This window comes from Pseudorca crassidens, chromosome 7 (genome assembly GCF_039906515.1).
Source record: "Pseudorca crassidens isolate mPseCra1 chromosome 7, mPseCra1.hap1, whole genome shotgun sequence".
Lineage (NCBI taxonomy): Eukaryota > Metazoa > Chordata > Mammalia > Artiodactyla > Delphinidae > Pseudorca > Pseudorca crassidens.
The window spans coordinates 25,965,784-25,993,237 of record NC_090302.1 but is presented as its reverse complement, the minus strand read 5'-3'; the positions used below and the strand labels follow the sequence as shown (position 1 = coordinate 25,993,237).

Sequence of the window (27,454 nt, the reverse complement as noted above, 5' to 3'; positions counted from 1 at the left end):
GCTTAATCAATAATTACTCCTTTACAGGATGAGTATATCGAACTTGTTTCCAAAGGCTTTGTCTTTTTTTGCCTCTCCGTTAGCTCCTCCCTCTAATGCGAACGGCACTGGGAAAGAGAGAATAACTCAAACGTCGCACTCCTGATGCCCTGGCATGGTTAAGATAAATATGCTGCCATAACGACACTGGCTTGATTTTCAAATCTAATGTTCAGAAGTCACTATTTCCTCTTAGGGACTATGCCTAAGGTTTAGACACATTGTCCCCAACTGGACGATGATGGCTGAATTATGACATTTATTTACTGTATTAGTTTTCTATTGCTGTGCAACAAATTACAACAAACTTGGGGGCTTAAAACACCACTTCTGTCTTAGTTCACAGCTCTATGGGGCTGAAATCAGGGCACTGCGTGGGTAGGTTCTCTGCTCAGGGTCTCACAAGGCTAAAATCAAAAGTCAGCTGCAGTCCTCATCTGGGGCTCAGAGTCCTCTTACAAGCTCACTAGTGTTTGGTAGAATTCATTCCTTTGTGGCTGCAGGACTGAGGTCCCTGTTTTCTTGCTAGTTTGTTGTCTGGGGATCTGTCTCAGCTTCCAAAGGCTGCTCCTTTCCACTGGCAGTTCACTACATAGCTGTACGTATTCTTCCAGGCAGGCAGGAATGTTTCTCTCCGATGTTTTCCTTTGCTACCAGTTGGAGAAAACTCTGCTCCTAACAGACTCGCCTGATTAGAGCAGGCCCATCCAAGAGAGTTTCCCTTTTGCCGTATAACATACCCTAACCACTAGACTGATGTCTCATCATTTTCATATGCTCCGCGCACACTCAAAGAGGAACGGATGATACAAAGGCAAGGGTCACCGGGGGTGGCCTTAGAATTCTGCCTCCCACGCTCACTTATGGAACAGCAACTATGTCTCATGCACTGCCCGAAGCACCGTGGGTACACGATAGATTAGATACTGCCTTTCAGTTGCTCGTCCTCTACCCCCCACTGTCCAACACAGGAGCCCCTGCCACATGTGGCTATGTAGCACTCAAACATGACTAATCCAAATTGTGGTATGCTGTCAATGAAGCATGCACACTGGATTTCAAAGAACTAATACCCCCAAAAACCTGTGAAATACCTATTAATATTCATGTATTAAATACATAGCAAATTGATAATATTCAGGATACATTGGCTTCAAAAAATATATTATTAAAACTAATTCTACCTGTTCCTTTTTACTTTTTTAAAGTGTCTACAGTTGAGCCTTGAACAACGCAGGTTCGAACTGGGTGGGTCCATGTATACACGGACCTTTTTCAGTAGTAAGTCAAACAGTATTACATGGTCTGTGGTCGGTTGAATCCACAGATGCCAAGGAACCTTGAAAAGGGAGGGCCGACTATAAGTTATACACAGGTTAACCCCCTGTGGTCAAGGGTCTACTGCTTAAGGAAACTTAAAATCACAAATGTAGCTGGACAGTACTGGTCTAGACCAAGAAAAAGACAAGCACTTCCATGCGTACCAGGTGCCAACAGAGGAGAAGCCAATGATGTTTTGCGCACACAAGGAGGAGTGGTCAGTTCAGCTGGGGAAGAGAGAGTAAATAGGAAAGGCTTCCATTGCTTGGCTTCCCATTCACAGCAGACGAGGTAGAGCACACTGGTCCTTTTCCAATAGATAGCAATTTATATAAAACTGCAAAGCAATTACTAGTGACTTTTTAATTTTAGAAGGCACACTTCAGAGCAAGATTTTAAAACAAATGCAAATGCCCAAATACAAGTGAACGCTTCCTGACAAACTTTTAACTGTTCTCCATCCAGCTGCACTTTCCTCTTTTCCTTGGACCCCAGCAGACAGAGCCAAGTCTCTCTTTGAGCTATTTTGCAGGGTGAGAACTTCAAGGCTGTCGTGGCCTGTCTTCCAAAGTCCTCGCCGGCAGTGATTCTCTGGCTTTTAATCTCTCCGATAGAGGGCGGCTATTACCAGCTTAATTAGAGAGCAGTTAATTACCCTCTTGGCCCTCGCAATTAGTTCAAAGAGCTGTCTTTGGCTTCCTTGACTTACGGCAAATGAGAAAAAGAAATGCTGAAATGTGATTTATAACATTTTGTCTATTATGGTCTTCATTCCCATTGGGAGATTCCCTGTCAATTATCTTTTTAGACTATATTCCACTTCCTATAAAGACCCCTGTAAATAATGTGTACTCAGACAAATGCTTTTATATGCAAATAGTTAATACCCTTTAAGCACATGTTATATATCAGATGTGCTCAGCACTTACATCATCTCATTTAATCTTTACAACTCAAAAAGGTAACAATAATAGTATGATACTAACAATTATTGAGTGCTTGCTAGGTGCCAGTTACTTTTCTAATCTCTTTTTATTTGTGATGAAGTTAATTTAAGGATTAAATGAGATAAAATATGGGAAGTGCTAAGAATAGTGCCTGATACCAGAAGAAGTGCTCAATAAGTGTTAATTAATATTTAATCCTCACAAAGGTTTTGTGTCATCAATATTATTGTTATTATTTCTATTGCAAAATAAAGGTAAGTAAAGTGAGGCTTAGAGGGCTTAAATTTCTTGCCCTATATCAGTGTAACAGAATCACCTGGAGGGCTTGTTAAAACAGACTGCTGCCCCCACTCCCCACCCCGCCCTTGAGTTTCTGATTCAGTGGGTCTGGGGTGGGAGGCGGGAATGTGCATTTCTAGCCAGTTTCCAGTGAGGCCCATGATGATGCTCAGGGATCTCACTGCTCTGATCACACAGCTCATAAAGACTTCGCCTCTGCTGCCCATGCTCTTCACTACTCAACACTCCCTCTTTCCACCTGTGTTAATGAAGCTTAAAGGGTCTAAAAATCAAGCTAATGTCAGAACTCAGACAGCTTTAAACAAATTATAAGAGTTTTAAAGGACAGTATAAAATGATTGACTCAAACTACATACTGGGAAATCCTGAACCAAATAGGGCATCAGTTCTTCTGAGGACCATGCTATCCATAAACGCTCATTAGTAAGGGCCTTTTGCTCACTTCCAGCCACCATGTATACCAGCAAAGATGAGTACTGTCTTGTCTAAATACGCATGTAGATGGGTTTTTCCGTGCAAATTATGGCTCGTTCTTATCATCTTCATGATAAGGGTTTTCTCCAGAGTGCAAAGGAGGGCTATGGGATTGAGAGGAATTCACAAAGGTTTTAATTAGAATACCAATGTTTTTGTTCTTTAAAAAAAATGTGAAACAATTCTGGCAAAATGTTGAGATTTGTTAAAGTTCATTGATGAGTACACAGGTGTTTATTATGTTATTCTCTAAATTTTTCTGAATCTTTGGACTATTTTTTAAGCATATATATTTAAAAGACCCTATGCCTACTAGTTAGTAGGGAAATCTCATAATGGAAAAACAGACACAGACCCAATTCCCATAGGAGTAACTGTCCAGTGAAGGAGGTGACCCTGAATCAAACAATTATAGACAGAGTTTCAAACCGCAGTTTGTTTTACAAAACTAAGGTTTAGAGCACAAGGAAAGCTTTCAACTCTGGTACCTGACCTAGACTTGGAGTCAGGGAATGCAGAAGTTCAGCTATGAGCCGAAGGACTTGAAACTGTTGACTAGGAGCAAGTGGGTTGGGGCACAGAGAACACTGCAGAAAGGCCAAGTGCTGGGAAGGAGCAAGGAGTTTTCAAAGGAATGAAAGCGTGTCTGTGGGTCTGAAGAGCTGGGAGCAAGTAAAAGGGTGGCATAAGACGCAGCTTAAGAAGCAGGCAAGGGGCAGGTCATGCAGAACCATATTTAGGATTCTGGACGTGATCAGGGCCCTAGCAGAATGTAATGTGCCTTCATGGTCACCTGGAAATAGGTTGAAACTATAAATATTAAAGCCTTGACTACTAAGCATCTATAGTTTAACAAGTGGTATACTGGCAAACTGGCTTTCCAAATTAAAAAAAAAAAAAAATTCCTGGTTGAAGTGTTTGCCTATGTCTGTGGTGGAAATACTCCCTCCATGTCTGATTTCAGGTCACTCACGTGATGTTACAGAAGAGATGTGTAGCCAGAGCTGATACAAGCTGGCTTCTGTTCACCACCATATTGTAACTTAGTTCTAGACACATTCTAAATGGAAATGATATTGTGTACTTTGGTATTAGTGAGAAACAACAGTTGTTGAGAGCAGATAGAATAGAATGCATTTTTTTCACAGAGAATATAAGATGTTCTCTTATTTCCTGAAACAAGTCACCACGGTGAATTTTAGGTTTTGTCACTTAATGGAATCAAATCAGAACCGACCATGATTTCAATCTAACCTTGAGTTATAAGCTTCGTTCATCCTTTGTTTCCTCATGCATAAAATGTGGAATCCCTTGAAGGGATAAAATCTTTATTATTTTATGAAATGAGGTCTTTTATAACCAAGATCTAAGTTATGCCCATTAAGGGTTATAGCTTTCTAATTTCATTGTCAGGGTGTGGGGACACAAAAAATCAACCATCTGCTGCTTGCTAGTGGTTTCTGACTCATAAATCAAAACTTCCCTCATCTCTGTATGTCAGAGAATCACCACTGAGGTTGGTTAAGTGATTTGACTTGGCATTTTCAGCACTTAGTCCTTAGCCTACTATGAGGAGGCATCTTTTAGGTCAAATATCCGTGTAACTAATGCAAGCAGTCTTTATGTCCAAAATTTACTCCACCAGGACTTGGAATTAATTCTATAATTAAAATGTTAGACGCCTGATTTCCTACAGCTACTCTTGGTGATATCCCACTGTGTATGAGGGCCTCTGGAATCCCTGACTTTCTAAAGAAGTTTAAAAAAAATCAGTATTATCTCATGAATCCCAATTTGGTACACCATAGGTATTTATAAATCAGATTATACAGAAGGGAGAATTTCCTGATTGTGAAGTTTTGTTTTGTTTTGTTTCTTTTCAAGAGTGGTCTCCTTAACAAAAGGTATAAGACAGTATCTTCCAGCATCATTGGCAAGGGGCTATGATAATTTCCCTTGTAAAATATTCCTGTATGATTCATTTATTTCATGAAATAAAAGTGAATGGTGGCACACACTTGCATGAAATATAGTTTGAAATCTCTCCAAGGACTGCTATTACTTTAAAAACATTCCATTACAATATTTATCGTGAACTCTTATTCATTCAAGCTTGCTGCAAGGGCTGTACTTGGAGCCCCAAAGAACCAAGCAGGAGCACATGGCCACGTATTGGCCATATTACTCTGAGAAACTTTCTAAATTTTTATTATAGACAGGCACTTTCATACATATCCCAAATGAGGGAAAACAGCAGAATGAATCACCAGGTACCCACCACCTACTTCAATAGTTATTGATTCATGGTTGATCTGGTTTTATCTTTACCCCCACCCCCTTTTCATTCATCCAACCCCACACTGAATTCCTGAGAGCTTTCAAAGGAAGTTGCGGAATCTTAGCCTGTGGCAATAACAACTGCTCACATTCCTTCCTGGAAACTAGACTTTCTTGTAACCTTACAGTTTCAGCACAGCCATCAAAGAAGGAATGAACACATTTTCCAAGGCATTCTATTTACATGCTCTGGGTTTTTCATCAATCATGTAAAACAGAGTGACATTTTCAATTCAAACTAAAGTGACTCATCAAGCCAGAGGGACGGGTCATTGAGGACATACGACACCTTCCAGTTTAACCTGCTCTTTGACTGTGAACACCTGTGTAGTCATCTTGCCATAAATCTCTCCCTGACCTTTCTGTAATGAGAGACCCTGTTTACATAATCCTGAGCCTTACCAGTACAGTAAGAAATGATTTCAAAATTTATTGCAGGAAACCTCAATTTTTGGAAAGTATAGATTTATGTCAAATTCAACAGCAGGTCCATACTTTTACTTTAGAAGTAAAGCAAGCCACCGGGAAAAGCAATGGGAGAGAGTTTGATTCTTTCGACTAGAAATTTTTCTTAAAGAAACAATCAAGCAGTTCTTCAAAAATGTATATTAGGGTGTTGAGTGCAGTAGATTGAATATACAAAAAATATTGGAAACAATTAATTATCCAACAACAGAGGATTGTGGAAATAAACTCTGGAACACCCACACAGTGGAATATTATGAAGCCTTGAAGAATAATGGGGAAATGTTTGTGATATATTAAGTAAAAGAAAAATGTTATCTTTAATAAATAAAGTGCTAAAAAATAGATGGAAGAACCTATAGATTAAAAGAAACTTAAGAGAAATATTAACCAATTGCAGTGTATTGTATTGTCCTTGTAAGTCTAAGCATGCATACATGGGCATAGAACTGAGGAAATCTGAACAGTGACCAGTTATTGAAAGACACTATGGGTTTTTTTATAACTATTTTTTAAATGTAATAGTGGTATATTTTTTTAAGTTCTATGTTTAGAGATGAAATGCTATGCTGATGGGGTGTAAGGCTATAGATGAAACAAGTTAACAAAATTTGAGAGTTCATTACACTCTCTACATCTGCACATGTTTAAAATTATAAACTGTAAAAACCTGTTTAAGTTTGAAAACAGTATACACTCTGTGACTCTGTTTATTAATTTTAGCTATCTTTTTTCTCATTCTGTATGAAACATGATAATCTTTAAACACTTTTTGTAATAAATTATTTAACAACTTGAACGAATGAGACAGGAACAAATGGGGGCAGGCACAACCGTTAAAAGAATGACACAGCCATTGAGAAAAACGGGATACGACAAAGACTGGTAAAAACCGACCAGGCCCAAGATGGCAGAAGATTCAACCTCAGGAGACCTTGAGCCTGAGCATCTGCTCATTGTAACACATCAGCTAAATGACACCCCCACAGGCACCATGGCAGCTCTGAGGCTGACCATAAAAGGCCAAAAAGTGGGCGGTAGCCCGATTTCTGAAGTCCCCACCCCTTCCCCAAAATAGTTAGAATATTCCTCCCACTCCTTAGCATATGAAATTACCCAGCCCATAAAAACTAACAACTCCATACCCCAGGGCCGCTCTCACTTTCTGATACAGCCGGCATTATGCCTGTGGAATATGTCTGTCTCTAATAAACCTGCTTTCACTTTACTTTCGCTCGCTCTTGAATTCTTTCCTATGAGAGACCAAGGACCCTCACTTGGTGGCCTGTCCCAGGAACTCGCCCGAGACTTGGGACATGACCATTCTCTCACTCCCCCTTCTCCTGCAACACTAATTTATGATAGACGTTAATCACCAAAATTTTGCCGTTTTCTCATTTTTGCTAGTAAACCACTGTGTTCATAAACTGTTAAAAATAGCAATCTAAGATGAAGTCACATATTGTCTCAAACTGAATTTGGTGATCTTCTATTGACCTAAGGCCCATACACCAGTTATGAAGTGACTTTTATCCCGTGGCCTGGGAGCAATTTATGCCTGAAACAAGCAAAGAGACAAGCACAACTCTTTTGAAATGCTTGGCTTTCAAGTTTCAATACGAAGCTAAACTTTCATAAACAAAACAAGTAAGCAAACGGAATCTCCTAACACGTGAGTGTAGAGAAACAAATAAAAACTTATTTTATATAAATGATTTGAATAGTCTATAACATTTTAGGGACAATTCTGCCCAAACTGATAAGAAAATGCAATTTTTCCAGGTACCAATTTTGCTTTTGCTTTGTTAAGGTGGCAGGATTTATCTTATGTAGGAAAAACTAAGTCACCAAGACATTGAACTTCCAAGCTCCTGAAAGATGCAGTTAAGCCTGAAATGGGCTTTCCAGAAAGTGACCACAAGCATACAAAATGGAAAAAGGAAAAATCACATATAAAGTACTTACCATATCAGAACCCCTGTGGATAGGTGTGTGGCGCTTTGTAACTTGATCCTGCTTAAAAACTCAACCACAGACCCTGTGTGCAGGAAAGAGAACAGTCTGGAAACTGGATTTTTGTGATCCTGCTTGAGTCCTCCAAGGCTCCAAATTGTTTAACTGACTAGAAAATTCTGCTTCGCTTCTAGTATTGGTCTCTCCTCCCTGGCCCTCTCAACTACAGGCCCTGAGCCCCATTTGGGGTAATTTAAGTTCTGTCCCACTCACGCTCCTGAGCCCAAGTTCATCCTCTGTCCTGGGTGAGTCTCCACCCCGCCCAGAGAGTGGGGTCTGGAATGGGCCTTGCTGCCCAGTTGCCAGATGGGTACAGGCAGCAGGAGGCTTCTCCCCTCACTCCTTCTCCCATGGCACCTCAGGACTTCTGTTTTGCTTTCCTGACTGCTCCCCTGGTCAATACCCAGGAAGAAGCCCTGAGTCTCAGCCTTCTGCCCCCAGATGTGGCCCTTATCCTTCTTCCTCTAGTAACTGCAGGCTGAGGTCTGGCTCCCTCTATGAGGGACCACCTGGAAGCACACTGCCCCCTGGTGGATGCCATTCTTCCTGCTTGGAGATCCCTGCAGCCAGCCCACCCCTCGTGCCAGGTGGCTACCCAAATATCTCCTTAAGTGGGGATTAAACTGTAATTTGACACACCTGTAAAAAACATAATTAGAACTGTGGGACGTTCCTCGGTGGTGTGCCAACTGATACATTTTTAGGCTTTCTACAAGTTGTACTGTTAAACACTGTCATTATTAAAATTGGCCGCTGAGCCTGCGCGTCCGGAGCCTGTGCTCCGCAATGGGAGAGGCCACAGCAGTGAGAGGCCCGTGTACAGCAAAAAAATAAAAAAATAAATAAAATTAAATTGCATAAACTTAAAATTAACTTACATTAAAAACAAAGGCCATAAACACTCAAAACTCATCCCTTCTTAATAATCTTACTAAATTTTACTATTTTCTATTCTCGTGAGTTGTTTATATCTATTGGTATCTGGGTGGTGGAAATTACTCCACTTGTCAAATCATAGTTGAATTGCAACCAGACGTTGGCTATGGATACAAGAGTTCAGCAAAAAATCAATGAAGACATTCAGTGTGAATCAACTGGCTATATGGAATTTAAAATAAAAAGCATTGGGGCTTCCCTGGTGGTGCAGTGTCTGAGAGTCCGCCTGCCGGTGCAGAGGACACGGGTTCGTGCCCCGGTCTGGGAAGATCCCACATGCCCGGAGCTGCTGGGCCCGTGAGCTATGGCCGCTGAGCCTGCGCGTCTGGAGCCTGTGCTCCGCAACGGGAGAGGCCACAACAGTAAGAGGCCCGCGTACCGCAAAAAAAAATTAAATAAATAAAAAATAAAGAGCATTGTATATTTTATTATTACTTATAAATGGTGTGCTGCATACCCTTTACATCAGTAAAATTTATAAATGGACATAGTTTTTTTTTCTAGAGAGCTAATTGTTAAACATTTTGAAGCACACTACAGTGTCCCTTCCTCCCACTCCAGGGCCAGTTGTAGAGTCTCATTAATTCTCCCAGTTCTGCAAACACCCCATTACTGACTTTGAGAGCTGGTTGGAGGGTGGGAAGCTCATACTCCCACCCCCACCCTCACCACCCCCGATTAATCCTGTCCAAGTGGAGGGACATCATTAGCATACCACACCTGGCCTCTTCTGCTTCCTGACACATTCCTTCCCTGCGGAAGGTGAACTGACTTCCCTGGTTGGTGAGTTTAGAAGGAGAAAGAAATCATGCATGGCCTAGCTCCTGCTTCTGTTCCTTTTCTTAGAAGCCACCACAGGGGGCCTCTCTCTCCACATGGGGAAGTCTGCCATATTCTGGTATTGCCTGAGGCTGATGAGCAAGTTGGTCAAATTCTGGAGTTTGGTATTAAGAAGCCCACTTGCTCAAAGACAGAAGCTATGCTCTGTAAAGCAGCATTGATCACAATGAGGGCCATATATTGGCCTCCATCTGCTAACTCCTTTGTCTTATTTCTCACTGGTTTAAAAACTGAATGGGGAAAAGGAGTGCTATTTACTGGGTCCCTCAGAAACTCACAAAGGCTCCTCTTCCATCAGCCTTTGCTCCTGAGGTCACAGAATGCCTTGTGGCTGTACCCATTTGTACTGGTATGCATAAGCCTTTTCTAAGATGAGAAAACTTGACTGGCAAATTTATTTGATTCTAATTCCTTTTATTACCTATACGTGTATGTGGAATAATAATGCTTACACAGTTGAGCACCTTGTATATGCCAGATATTGTACATAGGAAAACAGATCTTAGAAAGCAAGTATCAATGACCTAGAGTGTTAAAGTAACTTTCCCAAGGTCACAAAGTAACAAGCTAGTTGTCTGATTCCAAGGCCCTTGCTCTTTCCAGTACATTTTCCCTCATTCCCCTTTTCTTTCTCTTTCCTCCCACCCCCAGCCCTCTAGTCTTCCCTCCTCTCCTCTCCTCTCCTCTCTCTCCTTCTCTCTTTCACCCATCCATCCTTCCACTACTACCTTCCCCCATTTCCACATTTTCTAGCCCTTTGACACTACAGAAAACTAAGACAGTATCTGAAATCTCAGAGGATTTTTTTTTTTTTTTTTTTTTTGCAGTGCGCAGGCCTCTCACTGTTGTGGCCTCTCCCGTTGCAGAGCACAGGCTCCGGACGCGCAGGCTCAGCGGCCATGGCTCATGGGCCCAGCCACTCCGCGGCATGTGGGATCCTCCCGGACCGGGGAACGAACCCGTGACCCCTGCATCGGCAGGCGGACTCTCAACCACTGCGCCACCAGGGAAGCCCTCTCAGAGGTTTCTATACATATATATAATTTTAGAATTTATACATATAATTATATATAACTCATATATAATTATATATAAATTCTAAAATATAATAAAAATAAATAAAAATTCTACAAAATCTTACCCCAACAGCTGGGCCCTCAAGAAACTTGGCGGCAGGCATGAGGAAAACTGTGGCTGTCTTTTTAGTATCCTCCTCGGGTTTCTCATGAGCAATGTCTAGCATCCCATTCAAGATCCTGGGGGAGGAGGTCACAAAGAAATGAGTGTGTGTCGAGAGAGACCACAGGATTGCATCAAGCTAGAGTCTGTGCAGGCTTGACCAGGGGGCTGGGCTCTACGTGGAAAATGCAGCCTTACCTCAAATGGAGTGTTTTCTGTTACCTCCACATCAAGCTTTCTTTCCCTGGGGTCAATAGTTGTGCAACAGTTTCAGAGATTGAGCAAACAGTTTAGAAATTATTTGGGGAATGATTACAGGAAGGGGAAAAATAAATACATATATATACACATATATACCTATTATATATATTAAAAAAAATGCATTCTCTATGGGAGGTAACATCATCCCCAAGGGGGTGAAAATTTGTTCTCAGGGGAGAGGGTGAAAAAAATCTCTCTTTTTACATATAAAGCACAGATAATACTGACATACATATAGTGCCTAAACAAATAGAGTAAGTCTTTGGTATTAAAATTTCATGGAGGGGATATTAAGAAAAACATGTCTAAAAAGGCTCCTTAGGGGAACAATAATCTTTTTAAAAATGGTTGAAAAACAGTGATGTATATTGAGAGCCTAGCAGACTATGTGACACATGGTAGGTATTCAAAACATGAGACTTGTAGGTGCTATTATCATGGTTAGCTGTTCTTACAGTTGTCCAACAAACTAACTAGAAAGCCATGCCATCCCATCATGGTTACGGTGGAGAAGGGGTACTGTGGCCAGTTCCCAGATGAAGTTAGCTTAGGGTGGATCCTGCATGAGCTAGAGGTCCAAACTGCCTGGAGTTCTAGAAAATAAGCAGATTCTTGCACACCACTGGGGTGACCTCTGGGATGCTCAGGAACACTTGTGCAGGATGGTGTTAAAATCCAAAGAACAAAGCATGGCACAGACGTTTGTGAGCAGCGCATAGGCTACCACAATGCCCATGTTAATCCTCTGGGGAAAGGACGTACTCCTAAATTCAGTTTCTTCCTGGCTAAGAACTCGACCACCGAGTTTTGTGTGCCTGCCTCTGTTTCTCTTTAGAGAATCTGGCTTCTAGGAGGCACTCAATATTTGAGTTAATACAGGGTTGGAGCAAATATTGAGCAACCTCTCATGGCTGCTGCATGTGCTCTGCAGGTTGAATTACCCAATGATTATTCTTAAGACCTGTATTTGTGTTCCTTTCAGCATACACAGTGGTCTCATATATAGTATCTTATTAAATCATCATAATAACCTAGTCATGTTATTATTCTATCACTACTTGAAGGATGAAGAAGCTGAGGCTTGGAAAGTTCACGTATTTTAGTTATTTGTTGGTTTTTTTTGGCCGTGCTGTGCAGCACGCAGGATCCTAGTTCCCCGACCAGGGATCGAAACTGTGCCCCCTGCAGTGGAAGCATGGAGTCCTAACCACTGGACCTCCAGGGAATTCCCAGTTATTTCTCCTCTTTAGCTGCCCAGTAATAAGTAGCAGAGCAAGCCTCCTTTCTACTACGCTACACCACCTTTGATATTCCTTTCCCACAGAGGAGAAAGACACACGAATGGTAAAGCTACAGAGGAGAAGTCATATGCTGGAACTTGGGGACTCCGAGCGAGGGATATGGTAATATCTCTGAATTGTCACAATTAAGTCATGCAGGAAGAGGAGTTATCTCGCGGAATACGAATCTGGCATACGGCAGAGCCTGCTGAGGCTGGTCAGACTATCAACTGCCAAGTTACAGGGAAATGAAAAGCCGTCAAAATAGAGATGGAAGCATCTCAAGATGCTGTGAAATTTGAAACATAGAAGACTTAGGGCACAAATGTGGAGAACGAAAATGTGACATGAAAAATGAATGGCCAGGGGACTTCCTTGGTGGGGCAGTGGTTAAGAATCCGCCTGCCAGTGCAGGGGACACGGGTTTGAGCCCTGGTCCGGGAAGATCCCACATGCTGCAGAGCAACTAAGTCTGTGTGTCACAACTACTGAGCCTGTGCTCTAGAGCCCGTAAGCCACAACTACTGAGCCCACGTGCCACAACTATTGAAGTCCACATGCCTAGAGCCCATGCTCCGCGACAAGAGAAGCCACTGCAATGAGAAGCCCGCGCACCGCAACGAAGAGTAGTCCCCGCTCGCCGCAACTAGAGAAAGCCCGCATGCGGCAACAAAGACCCAATGCAGCCAAAAATTAAATAAGTAAATAATTAAATAAATTTTTTTAAAAAAATGAATGGCCAGGTACACACTTGGTGCAAATTTTCATTTCAGGGCCACAGCTTCAAATGTAGGAATGAAGGATATTTGACTAAGAATGGAGAACATTTTTCAAAGAGTGAAAAGAATGTGTTTAGTCAGAGACCAACTCATCTGGCCAAAAGGGCTGTAAATGGAAAACAGATGGGAAAGGAGAAAAAAACACCTACATAAAACTGAAATGGGTTTCCATGGATGACATGAAGGAAGGCCTGGGAAGAATTTCAACAGTGAGGGAGGTGCCGAGTGATTCCATGAGAAAACTATTGGGAAGGACATCAGAAACAAACTAGACAGCAGATGTCCTGATATCATGCACAGAACATAGTAACCTTGAGATTACAGCACAGGGTGACAAACAAGACCTCATAGATACCAAGAGAGTTGGCAGGATGGAACAGGTCCATGGGAACATAGTGATAGAGGGTGTGCTGTGCACAAAAGACCCGTTGAGAGGAGATGGAACAGCATTGTAGGCTGTAATAACAATAGATTCAGAGGAATCCCTGAACACTTGGATGAAGATGAAAGGAGAGAGGAACAGAAGTGATGTTTTTATGGAAACTGAGCTGAGCCACATGGGGGAAAGCCACAAAATTGGCAGAGCACACACGCTGGGGATAACATTCTGGATATCTCATTCAGATAAAAGCAGAGTTTTTTCACTTGCCTTCACATCCTAGAAGGTAGAGGAAAGAATAAAAATAACTATGCTCTGACTGATTCCAACCAATGGGAAGAAGCCATTTGTTAGAGTGGAAGGGATGAGACCCTGGGAGAATGTGGCCATGTCGTCTTCGAGGGAAGACAAGGATGAGCTGGATAAAATGCGTACAGAGGACTTAAGGAAGCCAGACTTCAAAATATCTTTTAAAATAGGCATAATTCCACAAGTTTCCAAAAGAAGACAGTACCAGGAAGTGCTCAGAAGCATGACTTTGGGCAATTCCAAAGAAGAGAAAAGAGGTGCGGATATTCTTGAAGAAATTAGAGAGATGGCACAGAGCTCTTTAAACTAGAATATAGAATGAACACTCAAAAAGACGGAGGCAAGTGACCAGAGTGACAGAGAACCATACAAATAGTAGCAGGAATGTTAAAATCCTGGAGGAATCAAAGCATGCAAAACTGGCAAGGACCAGAGGATGTGTTACAGGTACCAGGGAATTATGATAATGGATGGTAGAAAGGATGTACTATTTCTCAAATTTCTCTTTTAGGGTCTGAAAAAGACTGCAATTGTGGGGCTGCAAAGACAAAAGTGGATAAGAATATGTTGAAATCCAAGGTTGGAGAAGATGTTACTGATCCCTTTTGAAAGCTAATACAGGATCAAACTTGGTGGTCCACAGTCTATGGATCAAGTGGCATTCATTTGCCTATCTCCACACATTCTTCCTTCTTCCTAAGTATTACCAATAGCATGTTAGCAAGTTGATCTCCAAATTCTTACAGGAGATTGGGGGTATCACTGTTTCGGATCAGAAGAATTGATTCCATTTGGATCATCTGCATACTCTCCTATTATCAGAGTGCTTTTAGTTGAAATATGTCTAGTTCAAGGCTTAAAACTAGCTAACTAATTACAGAAGAATAGTTTCTAAAGTCCTCAGCGGCATACTGTTTATACTTCTTGTAAGGTAGTCTACCTTTACCAACACAAAATGAGATGTGTTGGAGTTTTCCAAGGGTTGTCTAGAGTGGTTTCTCTTAAAAGAACTTGGAAAAATGAGTGTCACTGTCTTATAAAAATTATGGAGTTAGCCCATAGTTAATACATCATTTTATGAAATTATAGAACAGGCAAAACTGATCTGTGGGGAGAGAAATCATGATAGTGGTTGCCAGGATAGATAGGGCCAGGGATAGAATGGAAGAGACCGTAGTGAACCTCCTAGGATGATGGCATACTCAGCTGGAGTACTGGTTACACGGATATCTGCAGTTGTCAAAACTCATCAAATTGTCACTGTCACTGTATACAATTACACTTCTATAAAAATATATAAAAAGTATATAATAAATCTGGGCAGTGATATGAAGTGAAAAAAGAATGATTTTCTCCCATGACTTGACAGCGATCGAATGAAGTTAAGAACATCAGGGAATCAGAGAAAAGCAGTCTCAGAGTTTGAAATGAGCAGTACTCTACCAGTAGATTTAGTGAAAAGTCAGTCTTACCAACACCCTTGACCTGTTAATTTCCTATTGGCAAAGTCTCCCATATTGTAGAAAAGGGGCACCACTACCCTTTTTCCTGGTTACACTGGAACCAAGTACTGCTGGTTCCCAAACTTCCATGCACATAAATATCACCTTGGATGTTTGTTAAAAGTGCAGACTCTGGGTCCATACCTGGAGATTTTGATACAGTAAATCTAGGTTAGTGTCTAAGAATTTCCATTTTAGTGAACATCCTTGGGGAGACTGATGGAGGTAGTCAATGGACTTATACTTTGAGAAACACTTTAGATAATCAAATCATAAAACTAGTTCCTAATTCCTCTAATTTCAGGCTCTCCAGCCCACCTTCTGATAATATAGCCTTCTTCCATTCCTTCACAAAGAAAATATGTTGCTTATAGCAATACGTGTATTCCAGCCCATGTGACCAGAACTTTCTTATTCAGTAATAAATAGGCATTGGTTTTGTACCTCAATCTGACGGACCTGGTATTTAAATAAATACAAATACCCTTATAAATGTGGTAAACGTTTCACATGATACTGAAAAACTGTACTTCTTGGACTGAAGGACAGATACGTGCCAAATTTATGCCAAATTTACCAAGATAAAGGGTATTTACAAAATTCCTTCCTTAAAGAAATCCTATGCCTGACATCATTACGGTTGCTGTGTTCTTTTTTTTAAATTAATCGACTTAATTTTTTTAGAGTAGGTTGTAGGTTCACAGCAAAACTGAGTGGAAAGCACAGAGAGCTCCCATGTATTCCCTGTCCTCTCACACACACAACCTCTCGCATTGCGGACATTCTGTGCCACAGGGTATGCTCTTTATGAGCAATGAAACTGCACTGACATACCGCTATCACCCAAAGTCCACGGCACAAATTAGGGTTCGCTCTGTGTTGTACATTCTATGGGTTTTAGCAAGTGTTGTGTTCTTCTAAGCCAGTAAGCTTAACAATAAACATGTAAATATAATATTTCCATTTTAAACGTAACTCAGCAAATATTTAAATAATTTGTGTTGTGGTTTACTTTTCTAATGTTAAATAAAAGTTCTTTATTGACATTTTGGAAAAATGAAAACATATTTAAAAACCACAAGTGGAACTTCCCTGGTGGTGCAGTGGTTGAGAGTCTGCCTGCCAATGCAGGGGACCTGGGTTCAATTCCTGGTCCGGGAAGATCCCACATGCCACAGAGCAACTAAGCCCGTGCACCACAACCATGGAGCCTGCGCTCTAGAGCCCGCGAGCCACCAACTACTGAGCCCACGTGCCACAACTACTGAAGCCCATGTGCCCTAGAGCCTGCACACTGCAACTACTGAGACCACATGCCACAACTACTGAAGCCTGCACACTCTAGAGCTTGCACACCACAACTACTGAGCCCACATACCACAACTACTGAAGCCCATGTGCTCTAGGGCCCGCATGCTGCAATTACTGAGACCGCGTGCTGCAGCTACTGAAGCCTGCACGCCTAGAGCCTGTGCTCCACAAGAGAAGCCATTGCAATGAGAAGCCTGCACACTGCAACAAAGAGTAGTCCCTGCTCACCGCAACTAGAGAAAGCCTGCACGCGGCAATTAAGACCCAACGCAGCCAAAAATAAATAAAATATTTTTAAAAATTAAAAAATATTTTTTAAAAATAAAATTAAAAAAAATGAAAACCACAACTTATTTTACTACCCTGGGCTAACCATTGTGAATGTTCTGATTCTTTTTTTCTTCAAGTCATTGTTCTGTTTTTATGTACATATATTTATCATGGTGGTGGTAATGGTGGTTGTTTATTTATTTACAAAACCAGGATTATAATATATAAACAGTTCCTAACACTGTATCATTCTATCATATTTTAACAGTATTAACCCTCCTCTGCTCTGATTTTATTTTTCTTCTTGGCATTTATTGCCACCTGACATAATACGTTTGCTTTTTTATTTTCTGTCCTCACTGAATGTATGTTCCAGAACAGCAGTTGTTCCAGAAGGGAGTTCTGTTCATTATGAAAACACAGCACCTATAACAGTGCCTGACACGTGTTAGTTATTCAATACATATTGGCAGAATGGACAAATAAATGAATAAGTGGCACTTTATTGTGTTAGTAAATATGCTTCAAAATCATGATTTACAATAATTAAGCAATTCCATCAAATGTATACATTGTAATTTGTTGAATCATTCTTCTAAGTGATCAACAGTTGGGCTATTTCCACCTTCTAGTTTTTTACTATTGTAATTAATGAGGATATATAAATCTTGTTTATAAAAGGGAGTTCATATTTCTGATATTTCCTTAGGACTAATATCTAGAAGTAGAGTTATTATATGAAAAATTATAAAAATCTTAAAGATGTTTTTACATATTGCCATTTAACTTTCCAGGAATATTGCAATTCATTTGTCTATAAACACTGTAAGAAAATGGCCACCTCTTTTCATCTTTGCTAATAGTGAGTACTGATATTTTATTTCAAAAAATTCTGTCCTGAGAAAGAAAAATGGAGATGTGGGAATCAGGCTCTCTGACTTCAGACGATACTACAAAGTTACAGTAATCAAAACAGTATGGTACTGGCACAAAAACAGAAATATAGATCAATGGAACAGGACAGAAAGCCCAGAGATAAACCCACGCACCTATGGTCAACTAATCTATGACAAAGGAGGCAAGGATATATACAACGGAGAACAGACAGTCTCTTCAATAAATGGTGCTGGGAAAACTGGACAGCTACATGTAAAAGAATGAAATTAGAACATTCCCTAACACCATACACAAAAATAAACTCAAAATGGATTAAAGACCTAAATGTAAGACTGAATACTATAAAGCTCTTAGAGGAAAACATAGGCAGAACACTCTTTGACAGAAATCACAGAAATAGTTTTTGGATCCATCTCCTAGAGAAATGAAAATAAATACAAATAAATGGGACCTAATTAAACTTAAAAGCTTTTGCACAGCAAGGAAACTATAAACAAAACGAAAAGACAGTCCACAGAATGGGAGAAAATATTTGCAAATGAAGTGACCGACAAGGGATTAATCAGAATATACAAACAGCTCATGCAGCTCAATATCAAAAAAACAGACAACCCAATCTAAAGGACAAGTGTTCTTTTCTCTTGTGTTGAGTTGAAATGTAATTTTTTTTTAATGTGTATATTGACCACTTGTGTTTTATATTTGTTTATTGCCTGTCCATATCATTTGGCAAATTTCCTATTAGACGTTTTCTTATCAATTTGTAAGCATGCTCTATTACTTAGAGATATTAACATAGCACATGGTTTATTTTTGTCTTCATTTTAATTCTGCTCTTTTTTGTGAATGAAGTTAGCTGGAGCACTGACCCCTTTCTGTAACTGGCCTAATTTCTGCAGTACAAGCTTACTATTATTGAAACATCCATTCTTCTCCCACTGATTTGAAATGGTCACTTTTATCACATTCTGTTTATATGGACCAGTGGTTAATAGTGAAAACCCTGGGATCAGACTGCTGCCGTCCTCTTTGTCACCGTTTTTCATGAGGTTGTGAGTGAACTGGGGCAGTGGCCTTTAGCACATAGTAAATGGTACTTAAGTGATAGCTGTTATTATTACACTGGCTAAATGATCTCTCCTGTTGTGTTTTTTGTTTGTTTTCACATCCTGCTTCATTTGGTGAGATCAATCTCAGTAAGCCTTGACCTTTGCTCTTGGAATATTTTCAGCTACACACCTCCCTAGAGACAGTTTGGAAACTCTCTCAAGTAAGATAAATGGAGTTCTCTAAATTCTTTGCTTTGATGCCCTCCCTGCACCATTAAAAAATTGCCAAACATGCCAGCTTCTGTCCTTGGATATTAGAGATATTGCAGGAGGTTACTGCGGTGGTGATATGCTGGACTTGTCATGACATGCTCAATTTACCATGGCAACCTGAAGGGTCACTGCAGCCACCAAACCCCTTACTGCCCGATCCAGGAGCTGGCTGTGGCACACCCCTCCCTTAGCCAGCACGCCTAGCAAAGTGAAGGTCCTTAAGTTCACAACCCCACCCAATTCTTTGCATCTCAGGGCTGGCTCCTGATAGCATTGCCTCTGCTCTGAGCCTGGAACACATATAGGAAGGTCTACCTGCGTTTGTTTGTTTACTGCCAGTCCATTTCCAGATGCTTTATAGCTTCTACAATGATAGCCAAGTATCAATCAACCCAAAATTTCATGGCTTAAAACATTAACTTATTAAGATCTCTCATGACGTTATGTGTTGACTGGGTTCAGCTGAGCAGTTCTCCTGCTGTCATTTTAGGTCTCTCGCGCAGTTACACTCAGACGGCTAAGCTGCATGGGGACATCCGAGATGATCTCACACATCTGGCCCCTTGGTGCTTCTCCAAATGGCCATTCTCTCCATCCTCAGGGGTATCTCATCCTCCAAGGTCTTTCTACATGGCCTCTCTCTATAGCATGGTAGTTGGACTTCATACATGGTGGCGAGCTTCCAAGAGTGGGTAGGGGCCAGAATATGCCACCCTGAAATATGCCATTGGCATAAGGATTATTTTGAGCTAGAGGCAAATGAGAATTGACAAGTGCAGAAAGACACCTTCCAGGAGCTTCCCTTACCTGACAAAAAGCAGAAACTTCTGAGAAATGAGAGCTGCCATAACTCCCTCTCCCAGGGAAGTTTTATGGCCATGAAAAAGATGGAAAGTCAACACCGATATGGACCTGCAGAAACCAACCTCACTCCATTAGCTTCCCCCACATTTTTACCTTCCCATAGTTTGTCACCCTTGGAAGCCTAAAACTATCTCCCTTTGTCCTGTCACTTCTCTACAAATTTATTGTTCTTTGCTAAGATCCCATACAAGCCCAAGTTCTAGCCACTCCTTTGAGCAACTCATCACTGAGCATACACATAATGCAAGTGTTAATAAAATTCTTTTGTTCTTCTCTCTGTCTTTAGGCAGTTTAATTGGCAGGGCCCCAGTCAATGACCTAAGTTGGATACAGAAAAAAAGTTTTTCTTTCCTTCCCTGCAAGTGTAAAAGAGGAAGCTGCCAGGACTTTTAAAGGCTTAGATACAAAATGGTCCAGTACCACTCTTGGTATTCTACTGGCTAAAGTCCTGCTTCAATATGAGAGGAGAACTACACAAGGACCTGAGTACCAATGTGCCTGTTTCACTGGGAACACTTTTATATAACTATCACATCACCTTCCTGGTTTTCCAGAGCTCTTATTTAAAAAACAAAACAAAACTAGATTATTTCAAAAAGATTTCAAGGAGAGAAAAATGGTGAATTCCTAGTTTTAATTCATCTTCTTCAAAGTGGAAATATTTGTTTTGAAGATGGCTATGCAAATTATTTTTTGCTATTTATGTCATCCTCCTTTTACATATGTGTATTATGTAATACAACATTTACAATACTCTACTCATTCTCCAATCCTCTCAATATCACTTAATTGAAAAAATAACCTTTCTTGGACAATGAGATCTCGCGGAATAAGAATATATTTAATTCTTATTTTAATAAGCATTTTAAAAATGCCAATTATGTGCTGCGTCCTAACAATTAGGGTACAAACAGACTAATACTTTCAATTCAATTCAACAGTCAGGAACAAGAAAGCATTTTTTAGCGGGCATTAAGCTGTTGTTAAATGCCTCGCACTGTGAGGGGCATAAAGAATTTAAGACACAGTGCTGCCCTCAAGAGGCCTTCCTGCAATATGGAAAATTAGCAAATGTAAAAAAATGAACATCTAATATCCACGTGCAAAAGAAGGAAACTGGACTCTTACCTAACACCGTATACAAAATTAACTCAAAATGAATCAAAGGCCTAACCACAAGCTCTAAAACTATAAAACTTTTAGAACTGGGGAAAGCTTCATGACATTGGATTTGACAATGATTTCTTGGATATGACACCAAAAGAACAGATACAAAAGAAAAAATAGGCCAATTGGACTTCATAAAAATTAAGAATTCTGTGCACCAAAGGACACTGCTATGTTTGTGTCCCCTCAAAACTCCTATGTTGAAATCCTAACCCCCAAGGTGACGGTATTAGGAGGTGGGGCCTTTGGGAGGTGACTGGGTCATGAGGGCACAGCCCTCATGAATGAGATTAGTGCCCTTATAAAAGGAACTCCAGAGAGCTCCCTCATCCCTTCTGCCACGTGAGGACACAGCAAGAAGACTGCTATCTATGAACCAGGTAGTGGGCCTTCACCAGACACTGAAGCTGCTGACACCTTGATCTTGGACTTCCCAGCCTCCAGAATGGTGAAAAGTAAATTTCGGTTGTTTATAAACTACCTGGTTTATGGTAATTTTGTTATAGTAGCCCAAATGGACTAAAACAGACACTATTATTAAAATAAAAAGGCAACTCACAGGAGAAAATATTTCTGGATTATATATCTGATAACGGAATAACATCCAGAATATATAGAGAACACCCAGAACTCAACAACAAAAAAACAAACAACCCAATTCAAAAATGGGCAAAGGACTTGAACAGCTGTTTCTCCAAAGACGATACACAAATGGCCAAAACAGCACACGAAAAGATGCTCAGCATCACTAATCACTAAGGAAATGCAGCTCAAAACCACAATGTGATACCAGTTCAAATCCATTATGACGGCTATTATTTAAAAGAAGCTTTGGCAAGGACGTGGAGAAGTTGGAACCCTTGTACGTTGCTAGTAATAATGTAAAATGGTGCAGCCACAAGGAAAAACAGTATGGCAGTTCTTCAAAAAATCAAACACACAATTACCATTTGATCCAGTAATTCCACTTCTGGTTATATACCCAAAAGGACTCAAAGTAGAGATTTGAACAGATATTTGTACACCCATGTTCACAGCATTATTCACAACAGACAAAAGTGGAAACAACCCAAATATCCATGGGCAGATGAATGGATAAACAAAGTGTGCTATATACATATAATGGAATATTATTCAGACTTAAAAACGAAGGAAATTCTGATATATAATACAACATGGAAGAAGGTTGAAGAAATTATCCTAAGTGAAATAAACCAAACACAGACCAAACACAGAAGGACAAATACTGTATGGTTCCATTTATATGAGGTACCTAAGGTAGTCAAGTTCATAGACAGAAAGTAAAAGGGTTGCTAGGGACGAGGATGGGGGGAGGAGTCGGGGGGGCAAGGGCAGAATGGAGAGTTATAGTTTAATGGGTACAGAGTTTCAGTTTGGGACGATGAAAAGTTCTGGAGATGAACAGTGGTGATGGTTGCACAACAATATGAAAGTACTTATTGTCACTAAACTATATATTTTAAAATGATTAAAATGGTAAATTGTTATGTTGTGTATATTTTGCCACAATAAAATAAATAAAATAAACATATAGAATAGAAAGTGATAAATGCTATAAGAGAGACACAAGTAACCTTTCCCTAGGATTTCCCTCAGACATGGAATCTAAAATTTCAATCCTGAACTTCCCTGGTGGCGCAGTGGTTAAGAATCCGCCTGCCAATGCAGGGGACGTGCGTTCGAGCCCTGGTCCGGGAAGATCTCACATGCCGCGGAGCAACTAAGCCCATGTGCCACAACTACTGAGCCTGCACTCTAGAGCCCGTGAGCCACAACTACTGAGTCCATATACCACAACTAAAGAAGCCCGCACGCCTAGAGCCTGTGCTCTGCAAAGAGAAGCCACTGCAACGAGAAGCTCACGCACCACAACAAAGAGTAGGCCCTGCTCACCGCAACTAGAGAAAACCCGCGCACAGCAATGAAGACCCAACGCAGCCAAAAATAAATAAATAAATTTAAATTTTCAATCCTATTTCCACTCTGATACTTCTTACCCCACCCCCACGTGTGCTTTCTTTGTTCTTACCGCTATTTAATATTCTATAAATTTAACTTTATTTTTATTGTCTGCCTTCCCCCTTAGAATGTAAGCTCCATAAAGGTAGAAATTTTTGCCTGATTTATCCATTGCTTTAACTGCAGTGACTAGAACATACAGTAAATGCTCAATAAATATTTGTTGAATGAGTAGATAAAATGATAAGGGAATTGAGAGGAAGGAAAAATGATTTACTGAGCAGTTGAAGGAAATCTTCAAGGAGAACGTGCCTTTAAGGATGAATAGGATTTGAATTCTTGAGAGGCAAGAGTGATGTGCCCATCAGATTGGCAAAAAAGAAAATTATAGAACCTATGAAGTGTTGGCTGGGGGGCAGGGGAAACTGGTACTCTCAAACCGTGTTGATAGGAATATACATGGCAATTTCAATAGAACTTTGGTAGGCTCTATTAAATTGAAAATCCACATTATCTGTTGACCTAGCAATCTCACGTCTTTGCATCTTTCGTGGAGTAATTCTCAGACATGTTCACGGAGGAGGGAAACTGAAAGGCACAGAAAGATTAAATAACTCGACCAGAGTCATCTCATAATGATGTGAAGATTAGAAGTTAATATATTAGGCATTTAGAAAAGGACCTGAACACATAATAAGCACTGTATAAACAACGGCCCACGGGACTTCCATGGCGATCCAGTGGTTAAGACTTTGCCTTCCAATGTAGAGGGTGCAGGTTCGATCCCTGGTCGGGGAGCTAAGATCTCACATGCCTCGCGACCAAAAAACCAAAACATAAAACAGAAGCAGTATTGTAACAAATTCAATAAAGACTTTAAAAATGGTCCACATCAAAAAAAAAAAATCTTAAAAAGAAAACAACAATGGCCCACATTATTATTTACTGGCTAAATGTACTCTTCCTGCAAATTTTCTGTATAAACCATTTGTGCTTTTGCCTAATTGGATTGTAATGTTTTTCTTTTTAATTTGTATGAGTAATTTATATATTAAGGCTATTAAATTTGTCACATGTTGGGAATATTTTTCAGTTTGTTGCATGCTTTTTATTCTGTTTATATTGTTACCACATGATGAGATAATGAAATCTTTATCTAGTCAATCCATTATGGCTATTTTTTTTAACTTGGATATTTGCTGCCAACCAGAAATTTGATAAATATATGCACCTTATTTATTCTGTTTCCATAGTCTGACTTTTTATATTTACTAATCAATCCATCTGGAATTGTTGTTAGTGTTCCTAGAAGTTTTGGTATTAGTTTCCTAGGGCTACTGTAACAAATTACAGCAAACTGGGTGCCTAAAACAATAGAAATGTATTGCCTCACAATTCTGGAGGCTAGAAATCTGAAATCAAGGCGTTGGCAGGGCTATGCTCTCTCTGAAGGCTCTAGGGGAAGATCCTTCCTTGTCTCTTCCTAACTTCTGGTGGTTGCTAAAAATTCCTGGTATTCCTTGGATTATGGCAGCATCGCTCCAATCTCTGCTTCCATTGTCACATGGCATTCTTCTCTTTGTCTGTGTCTGTGTCCAAATTTCCTCCTTCTTATCAGATCACCAGTCGCTGGATTAGGGTCCACTCTAATCCAGCATGACCTCATCTTAACTGGATTATATCTATAAAGACTCTTTCCAATATGGTAACATTCACAAGTACTGGGGGTTAGAACTTAAACATATCTTTTGGGGAGACACAATTCAACCCACCATGGTTTCTACATAGCTAACCAATTATTCTACTGCTAACACTTTTCCCTATTAAAGATTATTAAATAGTCCTTTATTGCACCATCAGATCCTAAATTGAATGGGTATATACTAAAGTCTCAGGCTGTCAGTTTTTACTCTGTTTCTTATACCAATATGAGAGGTGATATTTCTTTAAGTGGCTTATAATCACTTTTTATAAGTAGCTGAATATGATTCCTTTTTAAAATGTCATATAATCCAACAACACAAACAAATTATTTCCCTCTGCCAAAAACCTATACTTTGACCAGCAGAGTCTTCTTCATTCCTAACTTTCTCAGAGCCAGTGGTTTCATCATGAAAGCTACATGGAAGAGCAAGAGGTACAGCTCTGCTATGTTTAGGAGCACACCCTATTCACAGCCCCCGTATTTTTTTGTTTTATTTTATTTTTAGCCCATATTTTATGTAGCCCATAAACTACAACATGGGTTACAACTACTTTATAATAATTTGGAACTGGCAGTAAGGAGACTCAATAAGAAATGAGACAGATTGGGAATACCAGTAGGAACTAAAACCATAAAACCAATTTCACTCAACAATGAATATGCAAGAAAAGATGTATCAGTGCGACAACTATCTAAGCTTCAAACACTTTGGGTCCTGGGACTCTTCTTAATTAATATATAGTGCAACAGCTCTGCAAAACACATGTATTGCATGTATTGCAAAACCACAAATTATAAACATGGGTCTGGGAAAAGGAACCCATACTTTCTATTTAAAGTAGAAAAAAAATTTTAAATGCTCTAAAGTTTCTTTAGAGAAGCCCATAGGATTATATTAATTTATTCATAGTTTCATTTGTGACAATATAATATCATAACTCTAATATAATTTTCAAAACACTTGACCAATATATAGATTAGATAACCAGCTGTGAAACAGAGACAGACAGAGAGCTGAAAAGATGCTGGATCCCTGTGTCCATCTCCTACCCCATCAAGAGCCAATCAAGCCTTACTGCCTTCCTGGAATCTACCTCAATCCCAGCACATAACAGAGATCTTGGACTTGTTTATTTCTCTTAGTAACCTCCTGAGGGCAGAGATTCAGAGACTCATCAGACATAGGTAGGGCCTGGCATATAATTGCTTCCCAATAAATATTGGAGAAAAAAATGACAATAAACTAATAAACACATAAACGTGATTTCAACAAAAAGCCAGCTATGCTTTTTAGCTCAAAAGACAAGCCAGGTATACTTGAAAAAAATCATAAGTAAATCAGCTTTAGCTAGTAATGAAAAAACTTGCTGAAAGAAAAAGAATGATGAACTGGGAAAAAACAAAAGAACCCAAACTATTTAAACATATTGAACTTCAGCAAAAGATCTATTTCACAACTTGTTGCTAACAATTTTTCGACTCTCTCTTGCAAAATGAATGAGAAAATCAGTTCAAATGAAAAAAAAAGAAATTGGAAAAGAAGTAAAACTGTCACTGTTTGCAGATGACATGATACTATACATAGATAGTCCTAAAGATGTCACCAGAAAACTACTAGAGTTAATCGATGAATTTGGTAAAGTTGCAGGATACAAAATTAATGCACAGAAATCTCTTGCATTCCTATACACTACCAACGAAAGATGTGAAAGAGAAATTAAGGAAACAATCCCATTCACCATTGCAACAAAAAGAATAAAATACCTAGGAATAAACCTACCAAGGAGGTAAAAAACCTGTACTCAGAAAACTGTAAGACACTGATGAAAGAAATCAAAGATGATACAAACAGATGGAGAGATATACCATGTTCTTACTCTGGAAGAATCAGTATTGTGAAAATGACTATATTACCCAAAGCAATCTACAGATTCAATGCAATCCCTACCAAATTACCAATTGCATTTTTTACAGAACTAGAACAAAAAATCTGAAAATTTGTATGGAGACACAAAAGACCCCGAAGAGCCAAAGCAATCTTGAGGGATAAAAAATGGACCTGGAGGAATCAGACTCCCTGACTTTAGACTATACTACAAATCTACAGTAATCAAGACAATATGGTACTGGCACAAAAACAGAAATATAGATCCATAGGACAGGACAGAAAGCCCAGAGTTAAACCCACACACCTGTGGTCAACTAATCTACGACAAAGGAGGCAAGGATATACAATGGAGAAAAGACAGCCTCTTCAATAAGTGGTGCTGGAAAAACTGGACAGCTACATGTAAAAGAATGAAATTAGAGCACTCTCTAACACCATACACAAAAATAAACTCAAAATGGATTAAAGACCTAAATGTAAGGCCAGACACTATAAAACTCGTAGAGGAAAACATAGGCAGAACACTCGTTGACATAAATCGCAGCAAGATCTTTTTTGACCCACCTCCTAGAGTAATGGAAATAAAAATAAACAAATGGGACCCAATGAAACTTAAAAGTTTTTGCACAGCAAAGGAAACCATAAACAAGACGAAAAGACAACCCTCAGAATGGGAGAAAATATTTGCAA

At 39.8% G+C, this 27,454-nt stretch overlaps 1 long non-coding RNA gene across 4 annotated transcripts in view; it reads right to left on the bottom strand.

Moving 5' to 3' along the window:
• LOC137227598 (uncharacterized) overlaps window positions 1–27,454 on the bottom strand; it is a 199,491-nt gene that overhangs the window by 162,116 nt on the left and 9,921 nt on the right. For all 4 annotated transcript variants that reach the window (XR_010944927.1, XR_010944928.1, XR_010944926.1 and 1 more), the window contains exons 2-3: window positions 10,813–10,927; window positions 7,848–7,920 (exon numbers count right to left, since the gene is read on the bottom strand). This is a non-coding gene — a long non-coding RNA (uncharacterized lncRNA). The remainder of the gene's footprint in view (window positions 1–7,847; window positions 7,921–10,812; window positions 10,928–27,454) is intronic.